Genomic DNA, 26,975 nt, shown 5'->3' with positions numbered 1-26,975 from the left:
TCAAAATATTTAATGTCCATATTCTCGGACTCCATGCTAGGAAATTTAGTTGGTTAGCTACGTCATTCTTATCCATGTACATGTACGACGGCGCGCGGCCAAAGAAATTTTCACAATAGTTCTTTAAAACGCTTTAAAGTTATACCAATAGAGGATATATATGTAATTTTTATAAACAGACCTTAATTAATTTGTTTGCAAGTTTATAACTAATGATTATTCCTTCATCGGCACCACTTATAATTTACTCAATTCACTCTCTCTCTCTCTCTCTCTCATTCAAATCACGAGCGGCAATGTCTTAACTCCGCCCAGCTACGTACTTACATTCTACCATAATATACAACATCCCTGTGAATGTTATTGTCATTTAAATTTTAGACCACCTGTTTTTAATTGACCCTTTCATTTTCGCAGTAAAAATCGTGCCTCTTGTTTATAGCCTTCAGTAGGGACTTGTTATCAAATATAAAATCTCGAGGTTTATTGATTTTAAACTTTATCTCCATTAATTGGTGGATAAAATATATTCTAGAAATAAATGTGACAATAAAAAAAGCAATAGTTTTTTCTGCTGTTGCAACATTTAACATGCTTAGTAGAGACCCCCCCCCCCCCCTAAGGGTTTTTTTTTCCATCCGCGCCTGACCTAGTAAGGCATCAATAGTGAAACATAATATACTATTTTATGCAGAATGTTTCTTGAAAATGTCTTGATATACTTAGTTCTTATGCAAAACAGACACCCATTATTTTTTTTTAAAAACATGGTATTGCACACAACAAGCATCAAACATGGCTATGATTTTTTTAAGTAACCTAAAGGCTAATGTTTATATTTTCAACCACTCTACACGTGGTTCAACACGACCGATAACTCTATTCTGAATATCATCGTTTAATTTGAATAACCGCTAGGTTGTGAAAAAAAACCCCATATCTTGAAAGATATTCATGTTTTAACATAAATCAAAGTAGGATATGATATGAAAAACGACCAGAACTTACGTATTTTGAGAATATTATCCGAACACATATACTTCCGCTCGAAATTTCAAAGGAACTGAACAAATATCGGTGAAGTCCCGTGAACTTTCATTCGAGAACCTCTGGATTTATTATATACTTAACAACGATAGAGAAAACATTCCGAACACATTCGCAGGGGTGCACAATAGGCAACAATTTGTAGCGGTGACACCCCCCCCCCCCTTCCACCAGGATGACACTTATATATGGTGAACCTCCCGTTTACTTGAATACTAATTGTTGCTAATTATATGCCATATGATAAATATTAATCTTTCTTACGTAAAATATTAATATTCCTAGCTCACATTGTCTGCACCGTTTTGGAGAATGCAACTTTCAAACCTTAAATATGCCTGATGTCTAGACGTCAGGCCAATTGCGCCATGCAGGCAAAAAGCACGAGAGCTCACTTTCAGACCCCCCACACCCCCCCCCCCCCCTAAAAATAATGGGAGTCAATTCTTCGAACCCATGCAGCCAATCAATCCTCTATTTTATTTTACTTCTACAAAAGTATTTTATTTTCTTCCAGATATGCAGCTTAAATTGCCTCTCTAATGTCAAATATGAGAGGGGACTTGATGTAAAAGTTAGCTTTTTTCTAATCTTTTAAGAAAACCAGGATTGTATTATTTAGAGAGCTCTATCATTGACAACCATTCAAACATTAGTATATACATAACTTTACTAATACATAAATATATGTGTATTATTAGATACTGGTATATAGCTGAATAACCAATAATTGCATGTACAATTTAGATAACAGTCTCATCGGAAAGATTAATTCTGCACACCTTTAAAGGGCTGTATATAAATAAATCACATAAACATAAAGCCATCTTGGGATTTTTGACGACTGGAGCGGATCCTTAAAGTTCAGAAAGGACCGAGGATTCAATTTGGGTCTTCGTCGAACACACCATCATGCTCTTCTCTTTCCACCTGATAATGATGTCAGCATTGCATGTCAGTTTTGCATCACCAACTACTTTACATATCTATTTATGTGTACACTGGTGATGTGTACGTATCTGTGCGATAAACCGTATGCATGGGAGTTTTTATATCGAAAGGATACTGCGGACTTCTTCCTCATCGGTAGATTGTTCATTGAATTTCTCAGTTTAATTATTATGTGTTAACGTTACGCCGCCCCAATAATTTTGCCATTTTTTTTAGAATAAATTTTATAGCAGCGATCTGTGTTTAACCCCCCCCCCCCCCCCACCTCCTTTATCGATCAAATTCACCGCCCCAATAAGAAATACATTTAGATGAACCTGCGTTATACGTACGCATTCAAACATTAATCTGTGCACGCTCAAGTTGATCAAGTTACATGATCAAAATTTAAAGAATATATATATAATTTTGTTGTGCGTGCATATAAAGACAGGTGCGCTTTCCTATCCATAGTCTCAGTATTCGTGTACACTATATAAGAATTTTCCTTACATTGACGGACAGCATGATCCTTCGTAATACTTGTACAGGCCTTCGAAGGTGCGATTATGTTGCATTTTTACCGGGTAGAAAATCTCAGGTGAGGTGGGGGGCTTAACGCTGCTAATCACTATACACAGGAAGGAAATTAATACACAGGAATTAATAAATTGTCAGAACTGATCTTAATTGGTATAACCTATTGTTCTTAATGTCTGTATGACGCGATTTTATACGGAAATGAATCAGTCCAATCTAACAGCTGTACGTTCTACATCGAAGTCTGTGTCGTCCAAATTTTCTCTAAACAGACGTGCGTAAAGCACAAGTGAATAAATGCAGTAAATTAATTCTGCTTAAAAAAATATAGCTCAGCTCATTGTACTTAATTTCAAAAAATTATTGTAAAAGAAAACAATGCGATCCATAAGTATCTGGAATGAAAAGGCAGCCATGTTACGATGACGATGGAGTTGTTTACCAACTCGTGCACCAAGTTCCATAGCCTGTATTACCAGTAAATAAAGCTTTAGTAGCTCATACGTTTGTTTTGAAAAGAAAATTTAATATGTTTTGAAGCTGCTCATCTTTGGGAATTTATTAGGTCGCACAAATTAAAATATGGTGTAATTTCTATTACTAAATGAAAAGTCCCGATCGGAATAATTAAATTGGGTGTAATGTTTAATATATATAAAACAATTGAGCGTTCACTCCAGATGCACCTGTTTTAAACCACAAAAGACAATGGCGAGAAAAGTTGTTGTAGTTGTAATAGGATAAAAAGCTTTATTTATTTTCCTTTTTTGATGTTTTTGTTTTGTTTTGTTTTTTTGTTGTTTTTTTTTTGGTCAAGATTTCGGATGTTTGCCGGTTTGCCATTTGTCAACTTTTCATTTACTAGCAGCAAAAAACACGTACACCCCGCAAGGTACATGTATACTATTAGACTTTGTATTTAAGTTACACATGCGTTTGAAATCAAGCCCGGTCTCCCCCCCCCCCCTTTCCTCCAGAAACAACATCAAAAATTCAAATGACCTCGCATTGTTACAAAACTGGGATAGTCAGACATATACATTTTTGTTTAATCTCATAAAAAATCAGCTCCTGTCCCGGGAGGAAACGCCCTAAATTCAACTCGGCATCTATCGGTTAGTTTAGCAGTCATCTATGTAGCACAATGGATATATACATGTAACTTCTGACCCACAAGTCCCGTGTTTGGAATATAGCAGGGACCTTTTTTTAACCATCAATCTTATTAAAATAATTATAAGACTTGTATAAAACCGCTTTTAATAAATTTTAAACAGTTGATACCCCCCCCCCCTAAAAAAATAAATGGGTAGACCTTTATCTGTCAATCAAACACATGATATAATTTCATTTTTATGTATCACTGGGAAAAATAAGGTATTTCTATCAAACCCAATAAAATCCGAAGCCTAGTTCCCGACTGATGAAAGTGGAATTAATGTTTTTTTCCTCAGTGGTACAATGTGATACTGGTATACATATCTGAAGGTCTGTAACTTTCGGTCTTAAAATTCCGATCCTCCAACCGAATTGTTTTTAGACCGGAAGCTACAGACCTGCAGCTTATACCGATTTAACAAATAAAGGAGTTTAGACAAAATGCCTTTAATTACAGTGCATCGAAATTGCATTTCATATTGATAATCTCTATAAAATATAAAAATTTGGGTTTACATGCAAAACTTTTCCCACAGGTGAAGAGGATTCTTACCTTATTCAATAATCCCAACACGTCACTTTCCAGTGGCGTCGGAAGCAAATTTAAAGGGAGGGGGCTAGAATATCATCAAAAATCTTGACAAGCAAAACGGAAAAAAAGGCAAATTCCCCAAATCATGACATGTGTGTGTGTGGAGGGAGGGGGGGGGGGGTAGGGGTACCGATACCTTCAATCTTCAATATCACTCTTAAATTTCCTTATTTTCATTTCAAATTCTAATAGATACTCCCCCAAAAAATTGGAAAGGGGGGGGGGCAACTTCGTGATACTTCATTTTTTTTAATATGTAAATTAAAGAAAAATGATGTTTGCTACGAGAAAAGTTGGGGGGAGGGGGCTGGCTTGACCACCCCCCCCCCCCGACGTTTCCGACGCCTTAAATTTGCTTTCTACTGTGTTTGAGCTGCTTATCCTGGTATATTTGCCTGCTTTGGATCCCTGCTCCATGCAGTCATGTCACTAGATTTGAAGAGTATAAGTAAAAATATACGTTATTATATAAATAGTGCCTGTTTGGGAGGGTAACAGTTGAAATTGACAACTAAAAACTGAAAATTTTACTGCTTTTATATAGGAATAACGTGAATTCTACAGCGAACCGTACGCGCATAATTTTCGCGCATGTAACATTTTTTAATGTTACCCGTTGCCAAGTGCGTTGCTAACGCTGAGGGTAATAGTAAATATTATTAACTGCGTCTTGACCAATTAGATTTCAGTATTTAACATGAAAGTATAACAATAAAATATGACAGGTTTTTTCCCTAAAAGGTCAGCTCAGTGTGGTAGAACATAAATAAAAAATACGTTATTTAAATCTTGTTGTAAGTGTTGCCCACCGATGGTCTAGGTAAGAATCTCAATGAAAGCTTATGTTTTGTTTTGTTGTTGTTTTTTAAATAGAAAAAATTCACAAGAAGATTTTGCATTCCCATGCAGGGACTTCAACAGTACCCGGATAAAAAAAACTTCGATTATTGTGTAAGGTGTTTTAAGTGTCTTTGAATGGCAAAAATGTATTCTTTTTTTAATTATAGACAAGAAGGGGGTGGGGGGGTGGGGTGGGGGGTAATCACTCATTTGCTACAGTCAGACCGGTATGACACTTATCACACAATGTCATGGAAATGAAATCTGATTTTATGCGTATTTGCAGTTTACGGGATTGAAATCTATTAAAAGCATGTTAAGACTATAAACCTAAAAGTGATTGATTTCTTTTTTATGAAAGATCCAGTAAAAATTCATCTTTTTTAAGAATCTACATAGCACATAATACACGTACTTATTTTAGGGTCCAAATTCAACTAGCGTTTTCCTTTTCAACGAATCTGTTTCCTGTGAATTTAATTTTTATTTAATATTCAATCTTCAGTCATGTACGAATGTTTCATGCATTCACATGTATGTACATATATATGCCGTTTAACATGCTTTATCATAGTTCTGAAAATAAATGTATGCATGCATAAAAATCATTTAATATTCTCTCTCTCTCTCTCTCTCTCTCTCTCTCTCTCTCTCTCTCTCTGCCTGCAACCGGTGATCTTTAATATTATTCAATCTTCTTCAGTCATGTACGTATGTTTCATGCATTCACATGTATGTACATATATATGCCGTTTAACATGCTTTATCATAGTTCTGAAAATAAATGTATGCATGCATAAAAATCATTTAATATTCTCTCTCTCTCTCTCTCTCTCTCTCTCTCTCTCTCTCTCTCTCTCTCTCACTCTCTCTGCCTGCAACCGGTGCTCGCAAATGCCTCTGAACATCTCCAGTTCTAGCTTCGTGACGTAACAGTAGGCTATACGTCAGTTGGAAGAAGTTTTGGAAGACTTGCACACTAAAATCGACACTTTAGTTGGCAGAAATATTCATGGGCGGATCCTGAAACTTCAAAACTTTGAATTAGTATTTTGAAGAGAACTCTTTAGTTTCTGCCAGACCACTGACGCAGCATCTTACTTAGGTGATGGGAAATGTCTCCAGCTATATAAATTAAAAAAAAAAGGAATATTAAAATGAAGATTTACAATGAGCCCATAATTCTATCACAACTCATAACAACGTACATCGCAGACTTCCATAGAAATCATTGTGGGTTTTTTTCCAATATAATTTTAATATCTGCATGTTACAAATATAAAATTAAAATGAATGAATATTACGATCACGCTAATGCATTATGTGATTCAACGTACTGCGTCAAGAATGCATTATATTAGAAACGTGGTATTTCAAGTATTGTCAGTAGATATTAAAATAATATTGATTATTATGGAATTTTTTTAAAAGAAATGATGAACCCAACAGGTTAAATACAGAGAGACGTTTATTCATGTCTACACACCACTGCTTATTTGTGTAGTTTGACTAAAGAAAAAACATGCATTCAAAACGTCCATCATTCCTAAATAATGTTAGAGATGCCTATTATACATGTAAAGTATAGTAAAAAAAAACGTACTGCTTGTACTGTAATCACATGCAGAAACTGAAATAATATGGTAATTAAAAATCAAATTAATGAATACAACTTGAACAACACATATAAATACCTGTTCAAGATATATACGTTATTTATAAAACGTTACCGTACTGTTAGAGTACATGTACCTGTAAAATATGAGAAAACAGACTTGTTACGTTAGTATTTCTACTTAAGTAATGTGTAAACACTTAGCATGTAAACCCCGCTGAAATTATATTTATTTTCATGTCGCCAGGGACTGATAAGATGTATCCAATTTTAAGTTCGTAGATATTTCAGGCTTAATTCATGATCCGCCGATGAATTTCAACCCTCAGTGCAAACAGAATATATGACGTCACGAACACGGAAGTGACGCGGATCGGTAAATCTTCTGTGGCAATGGATGCAGTGCTTGTTGGAACTTGTCATGTAAATAACGTCAAGCTTATAGCTATGATGTTTTATTGTAACTCGGAATTCGGTGAATTTTAATTGCCGCGACCGCAGTTTGGATTATGTACGTCTCGATCGTAGCCATCGCGTTTTAGCCAAGAATTGTTGCATACAAAGGTTACTCACTTCGTTTCATTGTAAGTTTAGATTTGAGGAGTGCAGTGTTGCTTCCAGTCAACATCTACGATGTTAAAGTGGCGAATTTACAGCTTGTGGAGATGATTTACGTATTACAGATCAAATATTAATGTCTAAATTGAAAGGCAGCTGGATTTTACGCGAATGGGGGGGGGGGGGGGGGGGTTAGCTTTTCACTGAAAAACTAAGGGGGTTAGTTTTTCAGTGAAAAACTAACCCACCCCCACCCCCCCCCCCTTTTCTACCGGAAGATGTTAGGAGATTTGTCGTACAAATATGATTTATACAAATGAAAATTTATCAAATAAAGAACAAACAAACAATTACAAAACAAATAAATAGAATAAATTAAAACAAATAAATAAGATAAATACTGGTATATAAATTCAGAGCATAGAAAATCATGTATTTTTCTCCATTACCCCTGCCACTGCTAAAATCACACTATCTCATGGATTTATATTTTTTTTCATGTAACTAAGGCTATTAGGGCCAATTACAATATTCCATCAGGAAAAAGGTGAATTCCGGGGAAAATAATTATTCCGAAATAAAATAATACCTTGTTTGTATTTAATGATGCGATCTTATTAGGTCAGAGGTGTTCCGAGTTTAAGGTGATATGGGACACTTCCATGTTGTGACGTATTGTTTATCGAAATAAACAATAAAATAAAGTGTAATTATATAAGTACATGTAGTTTCTTTTCTAAAATGGTCACATAACTCCTTAGCACAGTGGGTTAGAGGGTTACTAGGAACCTGTAAGTCATGAGTTCGAATCCCGCTGGGGTTTTTACAATTTTTACCTTTTCAAATATTTTTAAATGCTATTTTTTGGTTAAATATTGTAAATATTGATGACTATTCACCATGGGCAGATAGCATGGATACTATTTTAAATTAGATAAAAAGGCATGTTTATGCGGGCGCCTTCTAGTGATCAATTTGTCCGTCTGTCCATCCGAGATGGCTTGACAGGAGCATAGCTTCTCTCCCCTTGGCCCAATCTGGCTCATACCTCATCCACAGGGTTCCTTTGGTTGAAGGATGTGCAGTGACCTTGAACCATGTTTTTAGGTATAAGGTTAAGGTCATAGCAGAATTATATATATAAAATCCTTGTATGGGGCATATCTTTTTTCCCTTTGGTCCAATCTGGCTAATACTCACAGAGTGTCTCTATGGTTAAACGATGTGCAGTGACCTTGCATGAAATTTCTAGGTAAAGGGTGAAGATCATATCGGATCATGCAAAAATCCTTTTTTGAGAGCATATATAATTTCTACTAACCCTTATTTGGCTCAGACTTCACATAAGCAGAGCGTTTGAGTAAAGGGTGAAAGGGTGTGTAGTGACCTTGAACCTATTTTCAGTGAAAAGAAACTGTGAAGGTCATAGCAGAATTATATTTTTACAAATCCTTGTCCGGAGTATATCTTCTCTCCCTTTGCTCCATTCAGCCTCATACTTCACCCACATGATGCCTTTGATCAAAATATATGCAATGACCTCGAATGATATTTGTAGATGAAGAGTCAAGGTCATATCAGATCACACTAAAATCCATATTTTAAGAGCATAGATATACTCTCCTTTTAGCCCCAATTTGGCTAATATTTTACCTTTACAGAGTTTATTGGTTAATGGCGTGCAGTGACCTTGAACCAAGTCTGTCAATGTGAAGGCAGGGCTCGACATTAACGCTTGTCCGCTTGTCCGGTACCAGTTAAAAAAATATGCGGACAAGTGAATATTGCTGGCCACTTGTCCGACTGGACAAGTGCATTTTTTATAGTAAGAAGTCTCCAACATTTAAAAAAGAAAAGAAAGTTTTGTGATAAGTTTATCTGTAGTCTCGTTATAAGTTTATCGATTAGTTATTTTGAATTTCGATCCCGACATCAAATTGCAATGCAATTGAGTTACTCTTGATCGGGATTGAAGTTCACTAATTTCAAACAACTTTCAAGGTGTGGATCTTAGTTCTTACAAAGTACCAAACACATATGTTAAGAAAAAGAAAGGAAGAAAAGGTAGCAAAGATAAAGGATTATGGAAAGAAATGTAACTTATTTTAGGTTTCATTCATCATTGATAGACTATGATGACATTCCATGTTTAGTTTAAAAAACAGCTGAGAAATCAATATAACAGTTACATGTATTTTTAAACCTGATGCTAAATTTAAGATGTCTTGTAATTTGCCATGACAAAGCTACAGCTGACAAATCATGTTTAATGTTATATAGAACAAATACATGTACATAATTATAGGAAAGACACTTTAAGTTTCCATTTAAAAAGTCAGGTTATTAATTATAGCTAGAGTATTAATCAATAAATGATTTTATTTTAGTAATAGAGTACTGTAGTTCTCAAGTTGACAATATTTGATCTTTAATATTGAAAATTTTTCGGACAAGTGAAGTTGAAGTTTGGACAAGTAAATGTTTTGGTCATTTGTCCGAATGGACAAGTAGGAAAAAAAGTTAATGTAGAGCCCTGGAAGGTCATAGCAGATCTTTTTAAAATTAGTTTTAGACAGTAGATTATTTTCCAAATATGCTTAATCTTGGTCAGATTGAACAAAAATGCATGTATGTTAGGGGGAATGAAATTGAATTAAAAGTTCTATGCCAGCTGGAAAAATTTCAAGTTATAGCTCAAGGTCAAAGCAGAATTCTCTGAAATTACATAAGCGGGGCCCTTTGAAATGTTCACCATTTCAATATTGTCTGGTTCATAGTAATTTTACATAGAAAATATTCACAGAGGTACAGTAAAGTAAACTTTACATCGATAAGTTTCTGACAATTAATGACGCAACGAGCACACAGTACGAAAGGTCAACCCTTTGAAAAGCAGTGAAGAGAAAAAGTTGCTCAGAATTATGTTTTAAACAAAATTGATTTTTTACGTAAATTTTAATTTTGCATTCTGGGTTAAGAAAAAAGATGTTAGTTCAAAGTAAAGTAAACTTGTACCTAAAATGAAGTCAAATTTGTTAAGTCGTACTTAAACACACTGGTTTTTTTTTGTTAAGTCGTTCTTGAAATGATTAAGGGATTTTGGTTAAGTCGTACTTAAAAACATTCGGATTATGTTAAGTTGTACCAAGAATCATTCGATTTTTTTTATCTTTTTGTACTTAGGTTTCTTTGTTACTAGATAAAGAACTCTGCTTCTTAGACGTACTTCTAGCGTTGCTTTCGACATTAGCGGAAAACCCACTCGTTGCTTTGCAACGAGCTTTGCTCTTGTTCTTCTTATTCTTCTTATTCTTATTCTTCTTCATCCAAATTTGTCCAAGCCGTAACTTAAATACCTTTTGACATTAAGACTTCAAACTTAAAACATAGGTAGATGGTATTGAGAAGGAGTGCACGCCACCAAAATGTTTGACCTTGACCTATTTTCTTTTTCAAGGTCAAGCATTTTATAAAAAATAGAGTTTGGACTATAACACAAGATTCCTTAAACATACAAACTTTTAACTTGTATCATAGATAGATGGTATATTGTCCAGTTGAACCTTACCACAAATTTTGACCTTGACCTTAAAATTTTATTTCAAGGTCAAATCAGAAAAAACTTCATTGTTCACTTCCTAAATATTCTTTGACAGAAGGACTTCAAACTTTACACAAAGAACAATTATAATACACTGATGTGTACTATTGATAAATATTTGACCTTGACCTTGTTTTACTCAAGGTCAACTTGAGAAAAAATAATTAAGTTTTGTCTGGGTGGTAACTTAGATACCTTTTGACATTAAGACTTCAAACTTGGAACATAGGTAGATGGTATTGAGAAGAAGTGCACGCCATCAAAATTTTTGACCTTGACCTATTATCTTCTTCAAGGTCAAGCGTTTTATAAAAAATATAGTCCGGACCATAACACAAGACTCCTTAATCATACAATCTTTTAATTTGTATCATACATAGATGGTATATAGTCCAGTTCAACCTTACCAAAATTTTTGACCTTGACCTAAAAAATTATTTCAAGGTCAAATTAGAAAAAAACTTCATTGTTCACCTCCTAAATATTCTTTGACAGAAGGACTTCAAACTTTACACAAAGAACAATTATAATACACTGAGGTGTACTATTGATTAATATTTGACCTTGACCTTGTTTTACTCAAGGTCAACTTGAGAAAAAATAATTAAATTTTGTCTGGGTGGTAACTTGGATACCTTTTGACATTAAGGCTTCAAACTTGGAACATAGGTAGATGGTATTGAGAAGGAGTGCACGCCTCCATAATTTTTGACCTTGACCAATCTTGTGTCTCAAGTTAATTCATTTTCTAAACTGTATCATATATGGATAATATCTAACATATAGCTGACTTCATTTTTTTTCACTTTTTAAATTTGCCCCATATTACAATCCTTGGGGAAAAGGGGAGACATGTGTTTTTTTGTATAAAAAAAACAATACCCACTAGTTGTAACTTGAATTTGTTTGTTTTTTAATGTCATATTGTATTAAGTTGTGGTTTTTTTGCGTTAATAATGAATGAGTTCCTGTTGATGAGCTTATTGTTGTGTATGACTGACAATCTACATTGTATGTAACTGTGTGAACCCACAATAAAAGAAACTTTGGCTACTTCCAAATGACATAAATGCCATGTCTGTCGTTATTCGTTGAAATAGTGATATGAAATAAAATCAAGACTGAAACAGTTTTTCAACCACTACACAAGTTTCTCTATTACCCTTTACAGCATTTAAGTTTTGGTATAAAAAAATTAAAAACATCCCGAAAAAATGACTAGACATTCAATTGTCCGTCGTCCAAAAGGAGGATGTCCAAATGAATTTGTAAGTTTCTCTAAAAGCTAAACATATGCTATATGAATACCCTGATTTGGCCGAGAAGATATAAATGTGGTCCTGTAAATACTGCTTACTCTGAGACTGCAGGGGCTGAAAAATCCCATTGTACGACGCCCGGAGCTAGTGCATTTTTCAATCGGACAAATAAAATATCAGTACCCAATGGCAAGTGATTTTTTCAAACACAACTCTTGGGTACACTGACACAGAATTTTTTTTTTCTCGTACGAATCAACAATTTATTATTATTATGATTTAACTTTATTCATAAAAATCTCTGTAAAAGATAAAGGTCAAGCGCTGGAAAAGCGTGCATATATGTACACTTGAGATGTGGTGCGATTATGACTAGTACAGCTCTACGATGGACAATTTTGCTACAAAATCAAAGAAAAAATCCGGTCATCAGTCAATTTACAATACATGTAACAACAAAGAAAGAACGGCAGCAAAACAAACTGAATACGAACAATAACCAAAAGACGCTGTTACGTCAAAACGTTCGAAAAAAACGTGGCATTGGGTAAAATATGACTTTGAAACGTGTACTGCAGCATGTGCAGAGAAATTCCTGCAGTTAGTAGCGCCAAGAACAATTCGTTTTTCAACAGATGCTAACTTTTTCCGTAAGGAATTGTTAAAGTTCCATCATACCAGTGAAGTTCATATGATATACACATTTTATAAAGTATATGAAAAATGAAATAAACAAGTACACAACATTGTTTATGAAAATTGTTTTAAATTTTACCACAATAAAAAACATGGTGGGGCAATAGGGCAAGTGAATTTTGCATAGGCACTTGCTCGAGTGGTAATTAATCTGGCAATTTGCATTAAACGTTGTCTATAAATCCTCAGACTTACGGTACCAATGCCTTCATTTCTGTCCTTTTAATTGTTTAAAAATTACATGTAACAATAAATTACAATTTTATTTCATGAAGCATACATATTATCCTTTTTGTGTATGTTTTGTTTTTGTTTTTAACTATGGCATCTAGCATAAAACAAAACAACATTAATATCAATACAAAATTCTTAAGCGAAAATTATAAGAAAAATGAAAAAAGAATATTATATTAATACAACAAAAACAATTGTTGCAATTAGTATTGTAATAGCAATTAGGTAAAGATATGACATTATTTTGTAAACTTTTTATCTTAAAGAAAAATTGTCTCTGCTTTATTTAATGCTAAACATGTAAGGCTTAAACAAGACAGGGTTGACTGCGTATATCTAACTCAATATTACAATACATCAACGTGTTTAAGCAGGCCTAGGGGATTGTATGCAAGCATAAAAACCATGGGTTTTTAATTCTTCATTTTTAAGATTTTTTTTTTTTTATAATTTTGTAATTCTCTAACAATGATTTGTTTGAATTGATACATGTAAGTACAACTTTTTTTCCTTTGTGGGGGGGGGGGGGGGGGGGGGGGGGGTAAATTGTTTACAAGACTTAGTGCAGTTTCATAACTCTTCCTTACATGACCTTGTATTTTGTTTCTAACACAGTATACTAATGTTAATGTAATGGGACTTTTTAACAACACCCAGAGACGTAGTCGTAGTCATGGACATCAGTATAACAAGCCAATTATACATTGTACAACAATTGGGTCTCCATAACATTCTCAGCAAACTTTACTCTGTCCCTTTAAAAGAGTTAAACAATCTTACTGAAAAAGTCAAGGAAAAGCCGCTTTTTTATTTTTCTACACCGGAATACATACTCGGATCCATGATTAAGGATATTGCTTATCACCGGCTTTTTAAACATACAAACAGAAAATACTGCTCATGCACCGCGTTTTTTCCAGACTGCAGTATGCCAGCAAATGATTCGATGCAGTTAATATTTCAAGATAAAGTCAACCCTTTGCATTTCCTACAGTTATACTTCAACCATTCCTCCCAAACTCTTCAATTACAAACAAACTCTACCAGACCTATAAAACATCTGAAAGGTAATACTCCAACGTGTTCATGTTCATCTTCACCCTACAACTATAGTCCTGCCGAACACGTAATTACTGATGATGATAATTTAGTTAACAACGAAGACCTGAGATCACTTATTATGAAAGGACCAACATTTTGGGAGCCTAGCTCCTTCATATGGCGTCGTAATTTTATATATATATATATATATATATATATATATATATATATATATATATATATATATATATATATATATATATATATATATATATATATATCATGAATTCTGTTGAAGATTACGTAAAGCGGTGGGCAAAATCTGAAAAAGAAGACCTTGATACCTTGTCAGAGTTCGTTAAAAGCATCAGATGTATATTAAGATCTCGCATTTAACGTCTGAGAGGCCATATGAAAACATTCTATCCTTCTGTTTTCAAAAAAGTAGAAGTGAGAAAAGAACTAGATAGATTTCACAATCAGTATGTACTGGTTCCTACTGATAAGGCAGGTAACAACGTTGTCTTTGTTTGTAAGGCACATTATATTAATAGCATTTTCAAAGAACTATGTTTTAATTCAACACATGGAATCCTACTTAAACCCATGGCAACCTTTAATTTTCAAGCAGAAAATACTTCAAAATCATAAATCGGTTTTGGATATCTTTAATATCCCCAATACACAAAATTAATTAGATTTACCTTATTTGTACTGGATTACTATGCTTCACAAAAATCCTTACAAACAGAGATATATAGCAGGTTCCAGTAAATGTTCTACCAAACCTTCTCTCTTTACTCTTTACTAAAATTCTTATAGTAGTGAAGGAGAAACTTCAAGAGTATTGTACACAATATACCCCAGAAGCGTTGTCAATCAGATGTGGATACTAAACAAGAGGCCCATGGGGCAGCATCGCTCAGCTGAGCAACAATGACTTTAAATGGGCGTTCAAAATATATTTTGCCATATTGCCCTTCGGTAGAATAACAAAAATTATTGTATTTTACACTTAATTTTGCATTTACATGATATTTGACATTGTACATGTACCTTTATGCAATACGATTTTTACAGAGAATAAGAAAATCCTACGCAAGAAATAAAACTAAACTTTTGGTAGGGTAACACTGTTTACTTCCAATTCCCTATATTTTCGCCCCCCCCCCCCCCCCCCCCACACACACACACTTTATAAAACGATCAAAATATATGAATGCATATAGGTTCATTTTCTTTCTAATTACCTGCTAACTAGTTATCGTATTTAAAAAACTATATATTATAATAGTTATTGTATTTTATTTTAAAAATTCCTATGGATGTGAAGAAGAAAATTGTACCTCAATGCGCTCAATTCCTCAAATTTAAAACATTCAAAAATTTAATGTGTCTTCCCCCTATTATAATTAAACGACTGATGTTCACCTGGCGTAAACTCGTGTGACTTTTATAACCTTACTCACACATGATTGATGAATACACTGGAATGAAAATTGTTGTAACGTGCCATGTTAAAGAGCTATAAAAATCAATGAATTGCCAGACATATCACTCTATTTTACTAAGGCCCACCCGTTATATTCATCTTTATTCCAAGCAGGAAATACGTCAAAATCATAAATCTGTAATGGATATCTTTAATATCCCCAATACACAAAATAAATTTGATTTACCTTATTTGTACTGGATTCAAAAGCTTCACAAAAATCCTTACAGACAGAGATATATAGCAGGCTCCAGTTAATGTTCTTCCAAACCTCTCTCTTTACTCCTTACTGAAATTCTTACAGTAGTGAAGGAGAAACTTTAAGAGTACTGCACAACAATATACTCCAGAAGTGGTGTGAATCAGATTTGGATATTAAAAACTCTAAAGAATTATAAGATACTTTGAGATCACAAAATCTTGCTCAAATTTTTAGCATCAAAAAGTACGATTTTTCAACGCTTTATACAAACATTCCCTATCACAAATTAAAATCTAGGCATTTTGATATCATCGACAGTTGTTTCGTAAAGAAAAATGGAAGTCGTAAAAATGTTTACCTTGTCATTGGAAATCTAAAAAATTATTTTGTTGAAAACCATTCTTATTGCACACACAAGTACTCTGAAATTGACATTAAAAAGATGCTTGAGTTTCTTATAGACCACATCTAATTAGTTTTTTGAAATGAAGTCTTTCAACAATCTGTTGGATTTCCAATGGGTACCTATTGTGATCCATTGTTAGCAGATCTATTTTTGTATTCTTATGAAGCAGAGTTTATCCAAAAACTTGTACGTGAAAAAATAAATCACTCGCTGTGGCCTACAACTCAACAGTCAGGTATATCGACGACGTATTATTAATTGTTATTTCCATACTTACGTGTACACGATTTATCCCAGTGAACTTGAAATAAAAGATACCACAGAGTCTGCGTCATCTGTTTCATATTTAATTATTTTACTGGACATGGACATTGATGGTAACCTAACAACAAAACTTTTAATTATATTTTTAGTTAAATACTACAATTTAATAGGTTTAGACGCAGTTGGTAACATTACCCGCTTCGTTTGCAACACACTTGTCAACGGGTAACAAAACAAATCGAAACAATTATGCGCGTAGGGTTCGCAGCTTCATTTCTGTATAAAAGCAGTAAAATTTTCGTTAAGACATTCAGTATATCAAAACAAATAATGCCTGTTTGGGAGGGTAACTGTTGAAATTGACACCCCTCGAAAACCACTGTCAACCTCCGCTTCGCAGAGGATGACAATAGTTTTCGAGGGGTGTCAATTTCAACAGTTACCCTCCAAAACAGGCACTATTTATATAATGATAAACGCAGTGACTTAAAATTTTCTCTAGTTAACTTTCGTTACTTATGTAGCAATAGACATTCATCGCCTGCCTATGGTGTTTTTGTCTCTCAGTTGATTCGATACGCAAGGGCATACTCTTCGTATGAACAGTTTCTAAGACGAAGAACGCTACTGACAAACAAGTTGATAAAACAGAACTATCAACAGTCTCTCTTGAAGTAATCTTTTCGTAAGTTCTATGGTCGATACAACGACCTTGTCAGCAAATACAATCTTTCACGGGTCGCATGCTGAATGACGATTTTCATACTAATTGTTATACCATAATTAATTAATCAACGGACTTTTCTGATTCTTATCCCCCGATTACGACAAGGTGTGACTGGTCAGCAGAGGATGCTCACTCCTCCTAGGCACATGATCCTACCTATATCTATTTGGAGGTCCGTGTTGCCCTGCTTTGAATTTGTATTTCGTTTTATGGATTTTAGGGATGGTTCACAGTTTTTTATTGTAATTTTTTCATTCAAAAACAACAAATGGCTACAAACCAGGATCGATGATTTTCCGCTGTAATATTTTCTTAAGAATAGCGATGATGCCTTTATCCCCGTAACAGAAATGTGTCATAACTATGGAAAGTGTTTGAACGGTGTCGTTTATATTTACTTGTGTCTGAAAAACTATCAAAATTAACTTAGGTTTCATATTATTCATTCTATGAAGAGGGGGTCCCAGAGAGTAGTTACAGCATATCGATCATCCTTTATTTTTTTGTACAAGTATTTAATGTTTACCGAGACATTTCTAATGATCAGCCAATATTTCAGCGTCAATCGTAGAATTATAAGCAAGATAACAAGCTCACAATTCTGCTAGGTTTGAGTCATTTATTGTTCACATGAGTTTATTACATTCAGATTAAGATTTTTAATTTGGTATTTCTTATTCAGCATTTAAAATGGTGAAAAAAGAATGACCTCAGATCTGTATACAAATATAGAATGGTGAGCAAAGCTTTGTATCTTGCTTATAATTCGAAGCTTAATACTCAAATATGGTTAGTAAATAAAAAATGTAAACAATAAACATATGCACTATAACAAATAAAGAGCACAAAACTGTTTCTATTAAGAAAGAGGATTTTCTATTCGTGTCCTCTTTTTTTTCAGTGCAAAATGAAAAATGAATGCAATGCAATAGCAGAAATGAACATGAATTTTATTTATTGTTGTTGTTGAACACAACATAAATTCGTGATCCGTTTGATTTTATACGTAAAAATTACAAAATATAGGCGATAGTCCCCAGGTTACAAATCATAAATAATGAAAACGAAACGAAAATCAAAGCAAGCTAACACCACCGCCATATGTGAAATATTTAACCTCAATTTACTTCACAAATTCGGCACCAATGTATTTTGCATGTTTCAAAGATTTTATTCGCACGCGAACTGTTGCACAACAAACAAATTCATTTTTGTCAGATCGATCCGTTTGTCATACGTCATGGCTGCTTTGAACATAGAACCTCGTTTAAGAAGTATGGGAGAATTACATTCAACTGGTTATCGAACTGACTCGTAGCCAAACAGACTTGTAATCAAATTGTCAACTTCCTGCTAGATGTCGAGTTCGCTCATTTTGCATATTCACATTGAGCGGGGGTATTACTAGTGAGCATTGGCTCACAGATATCTTGTTAGGGCCCCGCTCTGAGGGTGCCCTATAGTGATCAGTCTGTCCGTCTGTCCGTGCGAGATCTCTAGTCCGGAGCATATCTTCTCTCCTCTTGGCCCAATCTGGCTCATACTTCACCCACATAGTGCCTTTGGGTAAAGAGCGTGTAGTGACCTTGAACCAAGTTTCCGGGTCGAAGTTGAAGGTCATAACAGAATTATATGAAAAATCCTCGTCCGGAGCATATCTTCTCTCCCCTTGGCCAATCTGGTTCAAACTTCACCTACAAAGTGCCTATGTTCAAAGGGTTTGCATTGACTTTAAATAAAGTTTGAAGGCAAGGGTCAAGGTGATATTTGATCATGCAAAATTTTTTTTTTCAGAGCATATATACTCTCCGCTTAACCCTATTTGACTCTTTTTCACATAAATAGAGCTTTTGTGTAAAGGGTGTGCAGTGATCTTGAACCCAGTTTCAAAGTCAATGTGAAGGTCATAGCAGAATTATATGAAAAATCCTTGCTCAGAGCATATCATTTTTCCCTTTGGTCCAATCTGGCTCATACTTCGCTCGCAGAGTGCCTACAATCAAAGGGTGTGTAGTGATCTTGCATGATGTTTGTAGTTCAAGGGTCAAGGTTGTATTGGATCACGCAGAATTCTTTTAATAGCATATACATACTTTCCACTTGGCCCTTTTTGACTCTTACTTCACATTAACAGAGCGTTTTGATTAATGGTGTGCAGTGACTTTATAATTTGAACGAAGTGTATGTGAAGGTCATAGCGGATATTTTTATAATCAGTTTTAGACCATAGATTATTTCCACTTTGCTTAATCTTGATTAGGTTGAACATAAATGCCTGTATGTAAGGGTATTTAGATTGATTATGTTTTATGCCCGCTAGAAAAATTTTTTAAGTGATAGGTGAAGGTCAAAGAAAAATTCTCTGAAAGGCATTTCATTCTATTGTCCATTATTTAAGCAGGGACCTTTGAGATGGTCACCATCTCAATGTTCTATAGTTGAGTCGTCTCTGTTGAATCTGCATGAATGATTAAACTTGAGATATAGAACGTACTGAATGTAACCAACGACAAAAACAATAAAATAACAAAGTATTGGAATAACCCGTCCCTTCTTGGGGACAGAAAATAAACAAGAGGCCCACAGGCTTTGACGGTCATCTGAGTATCATAGCCATTAGATTGACATGTCAGAGAATCTCAGGTTAGCATTTTTAGTTTCATTTTGAAGTCTAAACCCTTATCTGGAACTCCTCTAAATGTTACCCTACTTTTATTATTTGATGTTTGAAAAACATTCAATCATGAAAATGAAGGAGAGAGGGTAGGGTTCAGTAGTCAGAGGAATCTTGGATTATCTATACCTTAGCTCGAGAAACCATTGTGAACATTTGAAAATAAAAGACCTACAGGCCTTTAACAGTCTTCTTTTTTGAAATGTTCACTTTAATTTATTATGCACACGAAATTCAGACAGAATATTAGAGATATTCTCAACACAAATTTAATAAAATATTGCCAAGTGATAATTTATCTTGAAATTTTAAAGATAAAGTTAAAATTGTAAATTGATTACATACAGCAATTATCCTAAGTAAAAGTACATGTATTATATGGCATTATTCATCAGCGCCAGCCCCCCCCCCCCCCCCCCCCCCGCCTCCTAAAAAAACCTCAAATTCTGTCCCATGGCCTGGGCAGGAAATTTCACAATTTAACATCGGGACATCTCCTACGACTGTGATACATGTACATGTAGTATAGAGAAAATATTAAATAATCAAATCATACATTTTCAATATGTGGCCATATTGATCCCGCCAAAATGCCTGAACCACTGACCCAGGGACCATGAATTTCACAATTTAGGTAGAGGATTTTGTGGATATCATTACCATGCATTTACCATGCATTTATATATATATATATATATATAAAGCACTGAATAGAATCAACAACACTAGGCATCTTTAAAGTGTCGGATCTAATATATAGATACTAAGCCAGTAAACTGAATATAAAAAGCACTAAAAATGGCTAACGACACGAACAATAGAAATTGTCAAATTTTCGGGACAACCAGTCCCTTCTTCAGGACTAAAAAATAAATTACATGAGTACAAAACAAAGAAAACAAAATCTAAAGCTACTACTAAACTACTTAAGAAACTATAAAAAAAAAACAGTGGCCACAAATGGAAAGACATGACAGTACTGGTTATTGACCATAATCCTCATTGGACAGACGCGGAGAGGAAGAGCAATGAGAAGTTCTGGATGCACAGACTCAAATCATTCAGACCTGATGGCATGAACAAACAAATGGACTTCACTAAAATGAACGTCTCATAGCCATACATCACCTGACACCCACATAGTAATTTCATGAAATCTGTCAACTGCGCCTCTTCCATTCATTTATTAGTTTCTTTACTACCTTTTATTTGTAAATCATTTTTATTTTTATTATTATTATTTTTTTTTTAATTTTATTTATTTATTTTCATTGAATTTTATCTCTTTTTAATCAAAATTCGAGTCTATATCCTAAGTGCCGTACGAGTTAACAACGGGGGTTCAAATTTTAATTAGATAAGTCGGACACCAATTTTAATTAGCTAATTAACTTAATCAGGCGTGAAGTTGGCAGTCGATTGATTACTTTAGAGCGATCGGCGACAGTAGCAACACCTTTAAGAATGTGAACAAATGTTTATAATGTAGCTGTTTTTTTTTTTATAGTTTCTTAAGTAGTTTAGTAGTAGCTTTAGATTTTGTTTTCTTTGTTTTGTACTCATGTAATTTATTTTTTGGTCCTGAAGAAGGGACTGGTTGTCCCGAAAATTTGACAATTTCTATTGTTCGTGTCGTTAGCCATTTTTAGTGCTTTATATATATATATATATATATATATATATATATATATATATATATATATATATATATATATATATATATATATATATATATATATATATATATATACTATGAGACCCGGGGGGGAGGGGGTGTTCAATCCATGGATATCACAATTTAGATTTCTCTTAGCATAGAAAGCGTTACACTAAAAATGGCAGGAAGTGGCTTTGAGTTTATCAAGAAGTTAAAAATGTAAAGAAATTAAACGCACGACGGACGACTCACGACGACGGACGAAGACCAATTGCATAAGGTCCCCTGAGTGACTTTGGTGACCTTAAAAACTTCATGAGATCACAAAATTGTCTACAAAACGAGCACGTAACTAAGAACTAAATATACACTGTCAAAATATAAACGTGACGACTACATATTTGTCTTTCAGAATTAAGCTCATTAAATCATCATGTTGCCTCGTGTATGCTAAACATACACAATCCTTTATTCACTGTCTTAGTAGTACAACGGGTGTGTATCATAGGAAATAACATTGGTTTCAAACACTCAGCTCGAGATAAATGTGTCGCCTTTTCTTAAAACGGCACGATTCGAAAAGCAGGAAGGAAAGGATCGGACGAAGTATACAAATCTGCACAAATATATGGTTTACACTATGATGTAACATTGCATTGCTTTCGACAAATACAAATAGTTATTTCATACAGCCAAGTAGAACTACTACAACTTGTGGCATGGCACCTAAAGCTTGTAAGTTTTACAAGTATTTTTCTTTTCTATTTTATAACCGTTTTAGAGAATATAAGTTGTTAAAGAAATGAATTAAATCTGTTAATATCTAGAAGAATTTGTCGATTTGAATTATAGAAAATATAGAAAGTTTTATAAACATCAGGTACAGGTAAATGCAGAGCAGTGCGATTCAGATAATATGATATTATTAATAGCTTTGAAAAGTGAGCCTTCATTATTAAATAGACCACTGCACACTTTCAAAAGTGGTTTCTCTTTGCTGGGTCAACCCAAAGGGTAAAAAGGGAAAACCCCAACTGTCCCCATTTCCATGCAATCAAACGTTAACGTTGCGTCCTGTGATAAAATCTACTTGAATTGAATTCATTCCTTCTATGTGTGGGTTGCCCCATCATTTTGCTATTAAAATACAACAGGAACGGATTATTTATGACAAAGTTACGAACCTCTAAAATAAATTTATTATTCAAGTACGGATAAGATAAGAAAATACTTTCCATGCAAAAGCCATTTTGAGAAATCACTGAGTTTTTCACCAAACATGGCGATCAAGGGACATAACTTTTGTAGTTTTGTAGTTAAGTCTAATCATCAGCGCATTATAGAATACAAGGGTATAAAATATGAGATTCTTGCTACATTAAAGTTTAGAAAACACAAAATACTGAGTTTAATTATTGATTTTTTAATTTAAAATCAGAAATATGTAATTTCGCATGGAAAGTATTTTCTTATCTTATCTGTATTTAAATAATACATTTTTTTTATCTAATATGAATTATCGGGCATTTCGGACAAGAATTCGAGCTATAGACGAAATACCCCTAGCTTATGAAGCATATTTTGTAATATTAAGAGATAAAATGAACGCTATTGAACGCTTCGATGCATTATGTAACAGCAATTTAAATATTTCTCGAAAATTGTATTCAAACAAATAATAATATTGAAGTGTAGTTTACGTCAGTACTAGTTTTATCTTAAGTTAGGATATTCTCCCCTTGATTCCAAACGCTACCGCTGTAGAAATAGTAGAAATGGCGTTTTGGTTATCAATGACAGTGAACCAGTCGTCTTATTGTACTCTGGCGTAGGTATACACACGACTAAAACAAATATCATAATTGGTCGTACCATTTAAAATCCGACTATTTTAAAGGTATTCATAAATTAGTTTCCAAAGAAAACAATGCTTCTGAATGCATCGAATTTATCAATTGTTGCCAAGTACTACGTTTTGTCAGCGGGGACGATTGTGCTTAGGTCGAAACAACGTTCTACATAGACAGAGTAACTGCATAGGAGAGTTTATTAAAATAAATCCCAAAAGCCATGTTCGCTGTTAGGTTAATCTAATATCGTGATGTGTAGAAGGAAATTCAATGTCACGGCCCTGTCTATTTCAGTTTTATAAAGAGTAACACAATTTGTTTTTACTAGTTAAATAAATTATGGATACATTAAACGTGATAATTTATATTGATATGATTGATTTTTTTCAGGGTAGATGTACAACAACAACAAAGTTTAAACAAAGCAAATATCAAACATTATACAAACAAAATATGTAATAAATAAATATATAATTATGAAAAGGAAACACTCCTAACTCCTACACACAATTTAAGAATACATAATTTTCTAATGTAGCAAAAAATATGACAACAAGGTACTTATAAAAACAAGAATAGTTTAACTTATCTGTCCATCTTCCATAGAAAGGACCCTCTACCTTTTTATGAAAAAATGTCTTAAGTAAAACTTGGCCGAGCAAATAAGCAACGTTTTTGAAGCCGCGCATAGCCTTTTAAAATCTTGCGGTTACAACAAACTTATTACGTATAAATCGAGTTGATTTGAAATCCTGTAGAGGCAAAAAATACCGAACTTTAAGCACTTTTACAACGAACTAAAAGTATACAGTGTTTAAAGTAAGAAATACTAATTACATAATTGATTTATTGAATTTACTATTTAATAAATCCATATGTGTAAGATACAATCCGATCATGTTTGGTTTTCAAATAAGTTTTATTATTTAATGTAAAAAAAAAAACTAAGCACAAATGATAGTCATCTACATGTGGAAGAAAAATTGAAATTTGCTATATTTTTTTTTACCGAATTTGTCATTCAATTTTTACAAATTACCTGTATAATGAAGAAAATCTACCGGTTTCTAGAGCTTCGTTATAACCGAGTTCATTGCGTGTTTTAAATGATATCCTTTTTTAACTTGTTCAATTTGAAATTGCATGAAAAATACTATTTTGGGGAAACATAATTTTCTAGATATTACACAAACATTCCTGTCTTACTCGAAGTCGGGATCTGCAGGTTGATGCCCTATTCCCACGCTACGTTTAAGTAAGACAAACATACATGTGAGTCAGTTTATTCTCAATTGAATTTTATCTACGTTTTCGACGTTTTGTTATAAAATATAAAATACAAGGGGAGTGCAGGATCATTAGAACAAAGCTTTTCTTAACATGTTCGTTCAATATTTTTCATACAATAAAATGCGTGACTGTATGCTTCTAAATGATGGCATGTGGTATATTGTATAGCTGTAGCCATATGTAAATTTAAGCGTATATTTCCCTTATATCTGAATTAGAAATATGTGATGTTTCGAATCATTAGCAGTTCTCATTAACAATCGGGGTCATTTGAGTCGGCTTGAGAAAAACATCTAACCAATCGCATATAAACAAATTTAATGCAATTATAATAAAAGCGGCATGTTTTCATTTTATTAACATTGTATTCTAAACTCTACCATTGTAGTTCATCGTTATCATTTTTGAATTGGAAAATAAACAATATTTTCATATTTCACGAAAATATAACTATCAAAGAATAGGTCTACGGTGTCTATGAATATGTCTGACTTCCAGTGGGTTTCCAACGACCAGCTAAATTCGGCTTACATAATAAAATTACATTCTCCTTTGGTTTTTATCATTAGTTAAAATATGATTGGTGGAAACATTCGTTTAAAAATTAAAATAGGAATTATGTGATTTCTTTTCAGTCAAAGCACTTTGGTTTCTTGTTCATTTCCTAATCGACGAAAGTCCTGGGTATAGCGAACCGGTTACTGTTTATCGTAAGTAGTCTTACAAATAAAAGTTTTTAGCTTTGAGTTCTTATTGTTTCCCCTGACCATGGCGATTAACAATAAACTAATGAGGACAAATATTTTTTAGATTCTAAACTTAATCTATTAAATAAGAATTAAAAAAAAAATTCCTTTTTTTCTGAAACAGATAGCACGATTTTATGTTTGTTTTATATTCATTAAATGCACTGCTAATGTTACATTATCATGGATGTGTGTACAGCACAACAGCTTATACAAATATCTATACACAAATAAACATCACATGATACTTATTGATCTGTAGTCACGATAGATACAAGAAAATATTATTATTTATACTTCAATTAATATTTTTTTGGTATATGCCTTTTCGCTGATTATGTGATTAAACGCTCTAGGACTGTTATCGTAGATTTAATTATGTACTAAAGTCTGTCCCAAGATATTTATGCAGCACATTTGAACGATTTTTAATAAAAATACACATACCGGTGAAAGAAGTGCAATTGAAATCGATGGAAGGGGAAATTTTAATAGAAATCTTCATTGACACATTACCATTTTCACTCGAAAAAATTCCCGGGAACGAAAACAGATTTCTTAGGAAGATTTATAATGAAGAATGTTTACATCTTTTCTCCATTTGGAAATCACTCGGAATACCTCGCGCAGTTTTTCAACGTTATCACCCGGGCTTGCTGCAATGCCAAATCCCAGTAGACATCGCATTTTTTAACAGTGTATTGAAAACTGATGAGCTAACGGGGGCGCTTCAACTGAGAAATCTTGGAAATTTTTCACACCTTTAAATGAACAACGTTCGAACCCTGAGGCATTTATAAATATATATCGAGTAATAAAGCAAAATGAGAATCGAGGATATTTTGGGACAGAGTATAACCGCATGTCATCGTGTAAATTTACCAGTTTTATTGTGTTTTCATTTGCAATGCTACAGAGCGTTCATACTACATGTGCGTGTAAACCATACGGAAGGAAGTATTGTTAATCTAAAACACAAATTTATACATGTAGAACCATTTGCACATTCACATGTACACATTTTATTTCAAAAAATCCTTTTCACGGAAACTAAGACTATTGACTTTAAGTTGTCTTAAATTTGGTAATTTTCAATTGTTATGATCAATATATAATAAAGATATGATGTGTGGTTTTTCTGAAAGTTTAATACTTTTCACTTGTAGAATTATATTAATAATTCAAATTATCTACTGGAAATATCACTTTAAATCGCTTATGCTGTCACTTTTGTCAAAAAAATCCCAGTATCATCATTATATGTACTGTCATGGGTTTTAAATAAGGATATAATCATGAAACATATAGTATTGTTGTCGTTTTTTGAAACACTAATTTTTATAATAATTGTCAATTAATGACATCAATGAAAATGGAATAAAACTCTTCAAAGGTATTTGGTGTTACATTTAATCATTAATTTCTTATTTTTTGAAAGATGAAAAAAATGACAATAACAAACCGTGAACCATTTCAAAAATCCATAAAACGAAATACAAATTCAAAGCAGAGCAACACGGGCCTTCAAATAGATAGAGGTAGGATCAGGTGCCCAG

Source organism: Crassostrea angulata, chromosome 8 (assembly GCF_025612915.1).
Source record: "Crassostrea angulata isolate pt1a10 chromosome 8, ASM2561291v2, whole genome shotgun sequence".
Taxonomy (NCBI): Eukaryota; Metazoa; Mollusca; class Bivalvia; order Ostreida; family Ostreidae; genus Magallana; species Magallana angulata.
The sequence above is the reverse complement of the archived record's forward strand: the minus strand, read 5'-3'. Positions refer to the sequence as shown.